This window comes from Lonchura striata, chromosome 7 (assembly GCF_046129695.1).
Source record: "Lonchura striata isolate bLonStr1 chromosome 7, bLonStr1.mat, whole genome shotgun sequence".
NCBI lineage: Eukaryota > Metazoa > Chordata > Aves > Passeriformes > Estrildidae > Lonchura > Lonchura striata.
This window is the reverse complement of record NC_134609.1, coordinates 3,065,307-3,078,600: the sequence shown is the minus strand read 5'-3', so window position 1 is coordinate 3,078,600 and position 13,294 is coordinate 3,065,307. Positions and strand designations below refer to the sequence as shown.

The following is a 13,294-nucleotide window of genomic DNA, read 5'->3' as shown; positions in this document are numbered from 1 at the left end:
TATGAAGAATCATGGGACCAACTGACCACTCCAGTGATTAGGAAAACCGTAAACTATTTAAAGAGAGCAGTTTTCACTGCTCTTCATTAGAGTCTGATTACCTCAGCCATTAACATTTGGCTCTTATTATGATGATTGTGAAATACTGTTCACACTAATGGACAAAAGAAAGTTGACATGGCTATCTTGATTAACTCATCAATAATAATTTGGAATAATTTTTCTTCATTCACTGGATGAATCATTCACATAATAATAATGTACATTGTTGTATAGTAAATTAGCATGAAGATTACCCACCTCTGGGAGCTACACTGTACTTTAAAATATTGCTCAAAAGATATTTCAAATTTGAATTTTTCTTAAAAAAAAGGAAATATCAGAAACAATGACTTCTTTTTAACTGTTCACTACATCAAGACATACACCCCTCAAGTTACGCAACTGAGCTCAATCTTTAAGCTACCAGATACTCAATACATAAAAAAAACACACTCCCCACCTATTTGCATTCTTCAGACAAAGCAAAATTCTTGTTCTTCATAAGACAAATATAAACTTGAATAATAAACTGACTAAAATGAAGTAATCTTTACCTAAGCAGATAAGACTATAACCAAAGTCCCCCAGGCTCTTTGTGGATCCAGCCTTGCAAACCTCCACTCACATGAGCTTTCATAGGGAATGTGACTGTGAGCTCAAACCCTACTCATGGAATTAAGTCCTATCTCCATGCAAAAAGCCCTGACAAGTCAGCTTCTTGCTGAAGATTGTCAGTGCAGAACAGGAGGTGAGGCACTCCTGGCTCTAAGCCATGCATGGCAGGTGATGACCCACCTCAGCTCTTTCCAGCAGCAATTTTCACATGCCTCAGACAGGTAACTTGGTGAAAATGCAGTGACACACACCTCCTTGCCAAAGCCAACATCAATAGTCCAGATGGTTCTCAACATTCTCAGTTCCCTTTTCACTGTATCTATCTCCACTTCTCCCAGAATCACCATTTCATTTCTGAAAGTGCATCAAGCAGTTGTCTTACCTTTTAGCTCTTTGCTACCTGTCGTAATTGGACCTCCAGAGCTATGAGGAAAGACAACCTCCTTCTTTCACCTTCCTGGCTACACCCATCACCTGCCAACAGTAACCACCCTGAGTCAGGTGCTAACAATCCTGTGCCCCTGCCACAGCCAGTGACAGAGGGGCAGAAACAAGAAAAGTCTGGGTAGATGTATATATAGCAGCTGCCTAAGCCAGGCAGGGCACCCGTGCACTTAGTAGATGGATTTTTTTCCATTTTTCTTCCATTTTTCTAATTGTTTTTAGAACATGTAAGCCTGTAACAATCTACAGCATCCCATGGTGGTGACTTCCAGAGTTTAACTGCACACTATGGGAAGAAGTTACTTCTTTTGCTTCTTTTCAGTCTACAGCCTGAGGGTGTTTTTTAATGGCTCCTGGGAGTTCTATAGGAGACAAGGAACAGTAATTCCTAATTCAATTTTTTCATGGATTTTACAGCTTTCTGTAATCCCTTCCTCAATTCCCTCTCTTCTGTGCAGAGAAGCGCTAACCATTCAACTGAACTCATGGTTAACTGCAATAATCAAATTGTTTTTCTATCTTGTTTCCTGCTCTTTTCCTAATTTTGTGTAGGTTTTGCCTGCTACTGAGCACTGATTAAATGTTTTCAAGAGCTGTGATAATGCCACCATGACAGTAAGCAGTTCAGAACCCATTACTGTGCATGCAGCATCAGGTATTTTCCCCATGTACCTTAATTTAATTTAATCTATACTGAATGTCATCCACCTTTTTAATTTCCTAGACATTCTATAGGATGAAACTGTTCTATATATAATTTAAAACCTTCATTCTTTCAATATCTTTAGTTAAATGCCCTAATAATGTCATATCAGTGAATACTCTCACTACACCACCACTCACCTTACAAGTGATTATGAAGATGTAGAACAGACCAGGACTAGCACTCGTTTCCAAAGGACTCTCCTGTGATGTCTCTTCATTGAGCAACCTAATAATTTATTCCTGCTCTTTGTTTTCTACCTTTAATTAACTCCTTTATCCACATTAAGTTCTTCCATCTTTCACAGTTCAGCTTCTTTAGGAAGCTTTGGGGAAGAGCCACACTAAAAGTCTGAAACTGGGGAAGAGAAGAAAACCACTTCCATTTCTGTATCTCCCATTTTCCCTCTTTCAGACATGCATCTCAGTTATAATCTGCCACAGAAGCAATCTTTTTGAAGACTGTTGTTTTTTGTCTTTTTGTAAATGGTCATTCTTAAATAGCAAGATTCCCAGCAGCTGTTGTACAAGATATATATTGGCAACAAAATCACCTGACATAATTCCATTAATTCACCCATTGCAAAACTGTTTCACAGGATGGAAGTTACTATTGGGAGTGGAGAAGGAGAATAACATTTGTTTGACAGTAAAGATTAATTGGAAAATGAACTGTGTAATGGATGCTTGTGGAGGAATAACTAACATAATGGAATATTTGGGGTATTTTCCTCTTTATGTACAGTAAATCTATATAAATCCCCCGCTCACAGAGATGAGCATAAATCCTACATAAATATTGAAACACCTTTTATAGTTACAATGGGAAACACATCTTCCTGTTGTTTCCAGCTGAAACAGTGCTTCTGTGCTCTTTTCTCTCAGAGCTTTCTGTGGCAGCTCTTTCAGCAGGCCGAAAGTGCTGCAGAGCCAGGAGGGCAGCTGTTCATCTGGTGCACATTCCCAGCACCACGGCTCCAGCAGGAACATTCACACCTCCAGCCAACGCCATTGGCATCGATGCTGCCAGCAGGATCTGGGAGATTTCCGCTCCTTCGTGCACCTATCGTATGACAACGCCTGAATCGTGTAGGTTTGCCATTTCAGGAGACACAATTCAACATCTCTGGAGTGTGTTCTCAAAGCTCAACAAGAATATAAACAGAGGAAATGACATGTGGTTTTATGATCGTTGCTATAAACCATTTTATCAGCTGAGGGACGGTGTTTCAAGCTGCAATATATATTCGTATGAATAATTCTTAGTTAACTGGGTAATTCTCTCAATTTTATTAGATTTTATTTATTCTAGATTCTTAACCATTCCAGGCCAGTGCAGTTTGGGTAGAGATCTTGCCTAGAAGCTGGATATTGAGCCTAGAGAGGCAAAAATACTTTTTTTTTTTACTGCCATCAGCCTCTAAGATTTGCAAAAAGAGAAATAATATCATTTTCTCAGTCTTTTTTTTCTGACATTTGAGGAGACAGGTACATTGAAAACTCATTACAGAGGGAAGGGAGGAAAAATAGAGAAATTAAGACTTAGATGTGTAATTAGGGGTTCTGATAAAAACAAAAACAAAAAAACCCACAAACCTAAGGCATTTAAATTCTTACAACTAATTAAAATTTCCCACCAAAATTTGCAGCCTTTACACAAGGAATATATAATTTAGAACAAAATTCTATTTTCCATTTGGAAATAGTTTTGACTGAAAAACTTTACTGTTTTACTGGGCCAGAAAGGAGACGTCATTGTGTGTGTTTCCCTTTTCATCATATAGGAAGATGTAGTTATTTGATTCCATGAGGACTATTTCTATATAACAGAAGTATTTCTATTTCTATATTTCTATTTTAATATTCTAGTATTTTATTATATAGAAATAGTCCTCATGCAGATCAAAGTCTTCCATGGGCTCAGCTAAATACACTTCCTTTTCTTCACAAATAAGCACATTTGCAAATCTTTTCTGGGATACATTTTTTGTATGTACATTTATGTTTCATTGTTCTCTTGTTCCCAGAAAATAACAAGTTAACAAGCCTTGGACTTAGTTAACAAGCCTTGGACTTTTATCCATATCAAACTTCTATTAAAAATTCCAGTATCATATAGTTTACAATACTTAGTGAACCAATTGTTTTCCTTCATTATTTCATTTGAGAAACCAAAAGTTGTACTTGCCATCATTGCCAGAGTCAAACAGGGAGAACACATAAGTATAAACTTTGAGAACAGTGAGATTGTAAGAATGAATAAAGACAACCAACATTATTTGCCTGCTCCAATCCACAAAAATGGTCTGACTACTACATACAGTAGGAGCTATTTATATACTGATGCACACAATACACATTAATGAGCTCTCTTGGGGGTTTATGATCATAAAGGATATTGCTAGAAACAATGAAAATAACTGGGGGAAAAATTATCCTCAAAGTAAAATATTAATAAATTATTTCATTTTTCAGTATATTGATTGAGATGTTCCCATTTGTGACAAATTCAGTGCCATTTACAATGTATAATTTGGTTGAGAGTAAGAGATGAGAGGATTAAATACCCTCAGCTCTTCCATAATGTAGCTGCACTGTTGAACCACTGCTACAAAAAGTCAACTCATGAGATCTATCTGGACAAAACCAGTTAAACCCTCTTTCCAAAAAGATCTTATTTTCAAAAAGTGCACCATTATAGGAAGGATAGAATATCATTTGGATGCTACTATTTGGCTCTTAATATCTATCTAAAAAACACCCACCAGACTGACAAAAACACATAAAAATATTTTTCTATATACTATAGGTGCATGTGTGTGTGTGTTTGTGTAAAATAATTTAGTTTAATCATGTTTAAAAATTGAGGAGACTAGGATCCATGGATTTTCTTCTATTTTGAACTATGACACTCCTTTACTATTCCAATATCCTTAAGATCACATGTGACCAGATCAGTTCAGATTTCATCTGAGTCAAGTCTCGGGCTCTGCATTATAGGAAATATCCAACCACCAAAAATAGCTGCTTGAACTAGAATTAATCACAGCACCAAACCCCATTCCCCAAATGGCTTCAGTGACAGGAGGTCTGAGGAAAAGCATCTAATAGATGGATCAGAGTGCATATTTGATTTGTGTAAAAATAGGATACTATGTCACCTGCAGCTATATGTTAATTTAGTATAGTTTCTTACATTGAGGGGGCTGTGCTATTACCAACAGGGTAGAGATTACTGTACAATACCAGGCATATTAACAGTATTAACAATTAACAAAAACATCAAAAACAAAACCAGAACCTTTTGAAATCCATCAGTATGTACAGGTTCTCCAACATAAGCCAAGAGTGTATTTTATTTTTTGTATTTAATGTAATAATAATGTTCTTTTTTTTTTAAGTTAGTATCTGTTGCCTGTAGTCAGCTTGCTTTGTTGATCTCTCTTTCCCTGGTACTTCATTTCTATGTTTTTAAGTGGTTTTCTTTTAAATCAGGCCTTTAAAAAGTTCCACAGTATCATCTTGAATCAGCAACATAATGTTATTTTTCACATAAAACCTTGTCAAATTAGATACCCCTTATGGACAACACACCAACTTGATTGGCATGTTTTTAAAATTAACCTACCTTTCACTGGAAAATTTAAAACCTCTGCTTGCATACAAAGTCCACCTGATTGTGTAGCTTGGTTAAAAGACAATAATCATTACAATAGGTGAAGCCATATTCACATTGTTTTATGACGCACTAAGTAGAATTTGAGTAAACAAAAATAATCATAAAAGGAAATTGTTAATATTACAAAGTATCCAAGACAAAACCATTACTCAGCCATTGTTTTCATGGCAGCTCCTGAGGCTGCAGGGACTGTCCGGTCCCCATGGGGGGGAGTCCCCACTACCCCACCAAGCACAGAGCTGGGTGCAGTCAAAGTGGATGCACCCCATGCTGACAGGCTGACGGTGACCCCAACAGCCAGGGTGACTTTTGGCTGCACCTCCTCGAGGCTCCTGCCTTGGGAGAGAAAGAGAAGATGCCTGCTGCTCCACAGAGGAAAGGTCCCTTGTATCGCCAGTGTCCCCGGCTCCTGCCTTTTGCTGAACACTTCTCCTCCATGCTGACCCTGGGATGACAAGGGAGGGGAAATACCAGAAGGGCGAGGGGTCCTGTAATAGCTGTCCCATGCCACCATCTTTGTCATTTTCTTATGTTTCATGAAAAACAAACTGCAGCCAACTTTGTGAACTTTAGCTGAAGGACCCATGTGTGCTCTAAAAGAGCAATTCAAGTCTTTTCTACAGTGCTTTATTCTGAGTAAGTCTCTATGAAGTTTTGTTACTGTCTAGGCCTATTTACTGATTTTTATTAATTTGTGTACTACAATAAACAACAGTTGCAAAAGACTCCAAAACAGCTGGGGTATAGCACAAGTCAATTATTAACTTGCAAAGCATGAATACTGTGAGTGACAAGTGTTTTATAGACAGGTTTTTCTGATAATGCAAAATGCAAAGAAGGCCCAAGACTAGAACTGCCAAAGAAGGCTCCTTCTGCATGTGACTCAGGCAACTCCTGCAAGAAAAGTCTCACTGATCGTCAAGACCTGACGCTCAAGCCTTTCTCCTGCTTGACTTTTAGACCAAGGCTCCTGTTTTGGTCTGAACAATTATGTGGGTTTGCAAAAGCCAAAGGGTTCCCATTAGCATATGCACAATCCCCATCTGTGGAGGTACCCTGGGAGTGCTTCACAGACACAAACTCTAAGGGGGTTCTGCCCATGCAACCAGGTGGGTGAGCCCTCTCATAGCAATAGCTGATAGTATTATCAGCTCTTGTACTGATGTTAAAAGCCATGTGGATTTTGGTGCTTTACCACAAGGTGCTGCTCCCTCTTAGAGGCAATTGGTGCTGGAAAAGTCCATTTCCATTTTTTTTTATTCTGCATAGCTAGCAAATTTAGCCTTGGCTGAGAAATATTGGACACTTCTCAGAAGTATGAGCAAATAAACACTCAAACAACTTGTTTTCAAAATCTTAATGATTTTTGAGATTGCTTTTTCTTTTTTTCCCCTTTCATTTGACTCACTCTTTAAGAGTTGCTGGTGCAGCTTAGAGCAGCAGTTGTTGGCACATTACCTACCACCCATGCCTGCATACTTGGTGTGGACACGGGACCGTGTACAGACTTACACATGCGGCTGCTGGCCCATCTTATCCCTCCTCCCTCCCCCGAAATGTCCTAGCTTAGGCCTTGGGACAATAAAGGGCATGCAGGCTGCTTTTTTACTCTTTGAAACACCCCCGGAGAATCATTCCCAGGCAGAGGAATGCTCACTATGGCTGTACCCAGTAGAGCTAGAATAGCAGGTCTGCATGACAAAACTCTTCTCAAAGCTATCCCATTCACCACTGCTATTTGCTTGCCTTGGATTTCTTGCCTCTCACTTCCTACATATGGAGAAGGGGTGGAGCAGAGCCCTTGCGAGTCACATAGTGATTTGGTCAAACACACCAAAAGAAGGCCTTTTCTTTGCACAAAGATTGAGAATGCTTTTAGTTAAACATACAACCACCTAAGCGACCAACTGCATCTTCTTCAGGTTTCAGTAAGTCTAGCTGCACAGCCCTTCAAGCCTATTCCACCCACAGCTACCCACCCATCCACCCTTTCTTACGCATATAATAAAACAAACAGTAAACATGCAAATCCAGAATCCTTTCACCATGTCACTCAGAGCTACCCCACCACATTCACTAGTCTGCTTGTCAGAATACAGCTGCTTGCATTTACCTGAATGCTCAGAATTTGTCATTTCATGACTGGAGGCTGTGAATTACAAATAATGCAAGGAGTAAAATCATAGCCCAGTGCCAGCTGCCTTGTAGGAGGGACTATAAACTCTGCAGCCAGAGTAAACAGCAGGATACTTTGAGTGACCACTGCTTCATCCTCCCACACATATCTTATTCATCTTGTCTCCTTTTGATGACATTAAAAGCTGCTGCAGCATAAAAAGAAATATTAATCTGTAAGAGAAATATGAAGAGCAATACAATACTCAGGCAAGCTAACAGATCTGGAACCATGGCATAGCTGTTACTGTCATCAACCATTCTAACTGAGCATAAGTTTCAGTAAGTTACGATTGTCAAGGAATACAGAAGTAGAAAGAATACATGGAATTTATATGATTTTTCATGTGACCCAAAGAGGTGCAATATTAACTATGCTTTATTAGATGGGGAAAGAGTTGCATTTAGGCCATTGTGCAGAAGACATAAGCAAAGTTTAAAAGATCTCCCTTGTTTTCCACAGTTTTGAATGTTATTATTCTCACTTCTCAAAGGTTATTGAAAATTATTATTACTTGATTTCATCAAATCGTTGAGAGGAAGGAAGCATGAGAAGCTGAATTGCCCTCATCTTCCAGGCAACATTTTAGCCTTTATGCACAAAACAGCCAGGCAGGTGTTTCTGAATGAATAGTGAAAAGCTCTGCTTTTAAACCTGTAACAGGGTTAGTATGGACATAGAGCAAGGGACTCATTAGAAAAAACCCTCCAGCAATCTCTGTAAAAGAGCTGATTCCTCTGTTGGAGTGACACAAATCCACTGAGCCTAACAGGCCTACTTCTCAGCATTCACCAGTGGGACACCCAAGGCAGGCCCACAGTTACCAGCCCAGTTCGATTCTGGTAAGGAAAAACCCCATGCAATCTTCAGAAGAAGCCGAAACAAAGGCTCAGCAGCCAGCCATTGTAGCTTTAACTAATCAGAGAGAAACCACCTGCAGGAATACCCCCTTTTCTGTTTACTCCCAGCAGAACCTTCCAAATGATGATTAATCACTGAATAAACTGAACAACTGACAATGACATGATGACAAAGGGAAGGCAGAGAGGGGCAGCAGCACTGGTGGACGTGGCTCGAGCATGGGTGGGTGGAATGGCCAAAGAAGATGGATGGCCTGAAAACGCTTGACACTTGAGTATCTCCTGTGTAGCAGGAGAATGTCTGTGCTAAAGTGAGCTGCCATCTTCAAGCAAATAATGCTCTGCACAACAAGCTGACACACTTCCTTCAGCTGTCAGCAGCAATGCAGAGGGGCAGCTTCCTCAAGAATGAACTAATGAAGCTTTTAATTGGGATATGAAGCCATGATAATAGCAGGAAAAAAGAGGTAGTGTAAATGACAGGATAATCCATTACAGTGGAAAGCATTGTAAATGTTTTACTGATTATACCCACATATTATCCTACCTATGTCCCTACTAATTTGAAAAATGATGAATCATAGGGCTCAAACAGGACTCAGATGAGTCAATTAACTAACTAGTGATATCAAAAGCTCATATTTTCTGTACTTAGGAATCAAGCATGTTTTGCCTAACAACAAACTAAAATGAGCTGTGTTTCACACTCTCAGTTGACCAAGTCATTAGCAACGTGCAAGAATGCTTCTTTAAATTTTCCATATTTTTAGATGCTCTTGCCCCCATGGAGCCCTTTCTGGCAGATGTTTATTAGCTGGAAAAACATTTTCAGGAAATGAAATATTGTCTTGCATCTTTCTGCTGAGTCCACTTCTAATATTATCAGTCCAGGGTTACTTTAGGTGTTTCAGTGAGTATCCACATAACGAGAAAACTTTGACTGCTATTAGCCAAACTCTGCACATTCAGTATTCAGCCCAAAACTGAGCTCCAGTGTACAACTGAGACATCACTTTTTCTTATCGCACTTGTATTGCAAGTGCTTTAAGATTAAGCCTTAGGGACAAATTATCTATTAATCATGGTTTAGGCAGTTATTTACAGTAATACAGAATGATTAGGTAAATCTTCACACCTGCCAGGAGAAAGAGGGGCATTAAGCACCTTACTGCCTTTGAAACCACGGCTGATATGCCACCTGATTTGAAAGGTGATTTTTTTCTGAACAGAGATGGTCTGGCTCAGTCTTCTGCCAGTTTTGTTTTGGAAGAAACAAGTAGCAAAGTTCAAATGTCAGTAGGAGTAAAACCTTTTCCATTTACTTTGTGAGTATATTTAATTGCTGGAATCTAGCACAGGTACAAAAGAAGATTTGAAATAAACTAAATTTTAAAAAATGTTTTGATGAATTTGTTTTCTGATTTTGGGATTTTCTTCCCTGCCTCCTGCCACCCCCATATTAGTGAAAAAAGAGGAGAAGGGGAATTACTGGGGTAAATAAAATCCCAGGTGCTTTTATTTTAGCTTCAGAATCATTTAAAACATTTTCCATTTTGAATTATTCTACTGAAAGTGGGAATATCTCCATGTATCTGAAAATGGCTGTGAATATTTTCTATATCTCAAAAGGCATTTTTTGTAGGGGAAAACATTCATAAAACACTTCAGCTACACAGAATATAAATTAACTCTGATTTCATGGCAATTTGCATTTTTTCTCTGATTTAACAGAAACAGACAATTAAGATGAAAGTTATTGCAAGGATACATCTGCACTTCCAGACTTCAGCCTATGTCAGTAATTTTATAGCATACTTCCTTGGCCCATGGTCTAGTAAAATTTAGCATTCCATTTTCCTATCATTTTCTATAAAAGGTCTCAAATGTAGCTTCAGAAATATCTTTGTTTTGAAAAAAAAAATAAATTGAAATAGACATTTGAGGACTGAGACATTTGAGACATTTAAACAAATCCAAAGTAATTTCTTGGGGGCAGAAACATCCAGGAACTTCCATCATTATAGAACCAAGATCTTGTCAAAGTGCCCAGAGAATGACTTGCTCAGAGTGTCTTTCAGCAACAGACAGTGCAGAGACTATTCCTTCTGTACACTCCACCTGAGGTGCATTTGGTGATTTTGGTGTAGTAATATGCATGTCTATGATTGCAATTGCCAAATGGTTAAAATGTGTTCAGCTGCACCTGAGAAGCCTCTGTCACCCCACCTCCTCAGCAGTAAAGTCAATGTCCAGCTTTCCTATTTAAGGTGCTTTACAAAAGGGGCCAGAGAAAAGTGCACATCTGAGTTATAGTACAACACTTCGAGTAAGGCCCGGAGCCCAGCCCCTGCACGAGGACTTGTTGTGTACTCTATATATGATATCCTGATTTCAGCTCAGACAACACAGAACCTTCTGTAGCCTAAACCCTTTTTAAAGTCAGAATTTGGTTTCCAGCCTCACTCACAAACTTTCAGAACTTTTATCTGCCTGGACTGCTGGTATTTCCTAGGAACACTGGTACAAAACTGTGCACAGTTAAAATTCTTATATTTCTATCCTGTCATATTTGTTCCATTTCTCCACCACATCAAAGAGTTCCCTGTGACACCTACATGTACACTATCTCCAGGAATCTGCAGAAGTTTTATCCTAACTGGTTTTATCCATTAAAATTCACATCACTCACAATAGGTGCTCAAAATCTTCCACTTAAAACCATTCCTATGCTTTCACTGGTAGAGTCAATGCTAATTATCAATAAAGTCTGCCCATGTCAATTGGGTGCTCATCCCAAGCTTTCCAAAATTTCCAGCTGACTAAGGACTCCCAACTCTTAACAGGAATTGAGCTTCCTATCAAAATCATCTAAGAGTTTTGAGCCCCAATATTGTATATGCCAATTGCTTAGCACAGTTCCTTGTCCAGGGTCAAGGCGTACATTTAAGGAGATAATTTATTCTAAAGGTGCAACCTTTTCTAGAGAAAGGAAAATTTCATTTGCAGCTCTATTTCAGTATCTATTGCCAAATTTGCTAAATATTTTTTCTCTACACTGACATCTTTCTGTTACAGCACAGACTTTTCCACAGATTTTTGGAATACCACTCTGTGATCTCTGCTGTCCTCACTCAGAGAAGATTGTTATTCACAACCTCAGTAGCAGTAGCTTCTTGGTGCTGTTTTTCCTCACATTCCTACTTCTACATCTGTATTGTTTATCAACTCTCCCCATCTTTTTTAAATCTATATTTCTAACAAATATTTTGCTTATTTCCTTTAGATTTTGTGTATGTCTTTCTTCTGATACAGACAGGGGAAGAAGATAAAATGCTTTGAGGAAAAGCTTTCCTCCTGTATTTATTCCTGCTTTTATTTTGCATTACTCTCTTCATCAACTCTTTGGAAAGAAGTCCTGGTGACCCTTGAAATGCAGGATAAGATAATTTTAGAAGGCTCAGCCATAGACAAGGTTAGAAAATCTGTGAACAAGCAGGGAAGAGTAGAGAACTTGCTTTGTCATTGCTCCTTCATTTTCTTTATGATACTCTTTTTCTGAATTCTTAAAAAACATACATCCCAGTGAGCAAGGAAGTAGTAGACAAGAAATAGGAAAGTACAGACAGTGCATTTTGCCTTCAAAATGTTTAAAACATCTTGTGCTCTTTCTTTGCAACAGTGAAGATTGATGTCTTTTTTCGGATAATGCTTCAAGGAGCTACTTTACAAAAAATACCAGCTTCCTTTCAGCAAGTTCTCTGCATGTGGCAGGATATTGGTGAAAATCAGCAAATCTGGGATGTTAATGTTCAACCAGGTACAGTGAAGGGTGCAAAGCACTTAAAGACAGATCAGCTTGACAGATGCTGTACTCCAGCCTATTTATTCAGGCATGTACTTTAGTTGTAGTTGCCTTGTTTAATTAGCTACTGAGGTGTTCCATCTTCATCCCTAGTGCCTCATGTCTCATAGGACGCAGAAGCAATCACTGCTTGGGACTATGACAGAGTAAGGCTTGATTGTTCTACAAGATGTCCCATGGATGGGGACCAGACACCACTGATTAACCATTAACTTTGCAGTTCTTAACATCAGGGTTTTTTTCCTTCAGTGATGCTAAGATAGACACTTTGCAAAGATCTGAAATGCCATGTAGAAGATGACAGATTGCTTTGTGTATTTTAAAAAGGGCTGATTACACAGGCTCTACCTCCAGAACAACTTAAGAATAAGAAAAGCATAGGAAGAGATGGTGGAATTTCTATGAGAAAATTTTAAAAGTGCATACCCACACACAAAAGCAACACTTGAGATGTGTGTAGAGATGTCTTTACTGAGTGTATTTCTAATAAAATACATAAACAGGATTAAAGCAAACCCTGCTGAAAATTAATGCGTAACTAGTTTCTATCAATAAGCAAAATTCTTCAGTCCATTGGTTTATGTGGCTTTTGCAGAGAGAAGAAGAGACACTTGTGAAAGAAAAGGTGGACTGGATTGAATGGCAGAGTACTGTCTGCAGAAGCCACACTGAACTAAGTTTGCTGCTTAAAATATGTATTTTCAATGTGCTGTGTTCACTACAGAACCACTTGAAATCTTCTTTACCATTGACTCTTTCCATCCTGAAATATCATTACAATTTACTTCTCAGATGCTTCAGAAGGATTCATAGGTGCTCTGCTATGGAACATTTTATGCATTTAAGTTACTTTAGGTTATTAGTTCATTAGCAGTCTAGACTTTATACTTACTACTTGCCCCCCACTCCAAACA

General features: G+C 38.6%; 1 long non-coding RNA gene across 1 annotated transcript in view; it reads left to right on the top strand.

Moving 5' to 3' along the window:
* The window catches only part of LOC144246596 (uncharacterized), a 34,051-nt gene extending 31,346 nt beyond the window's left edge, over nucleotides 1–2,705 (top strand). The window contains exon 3 of the long non-coding RNA XR_013340252.1: nucleotides 2,689–2,705. This is a non-coding gene — a long non-coding RNA (uncharacterized LOC144246596). The remainder of the gene's footprint in view (nucleotides 1–2,688) is intronic.
* The last annotated feature ends 10,589 nt before the right edge of the window (nucleotides 2,706–13,294 follow it).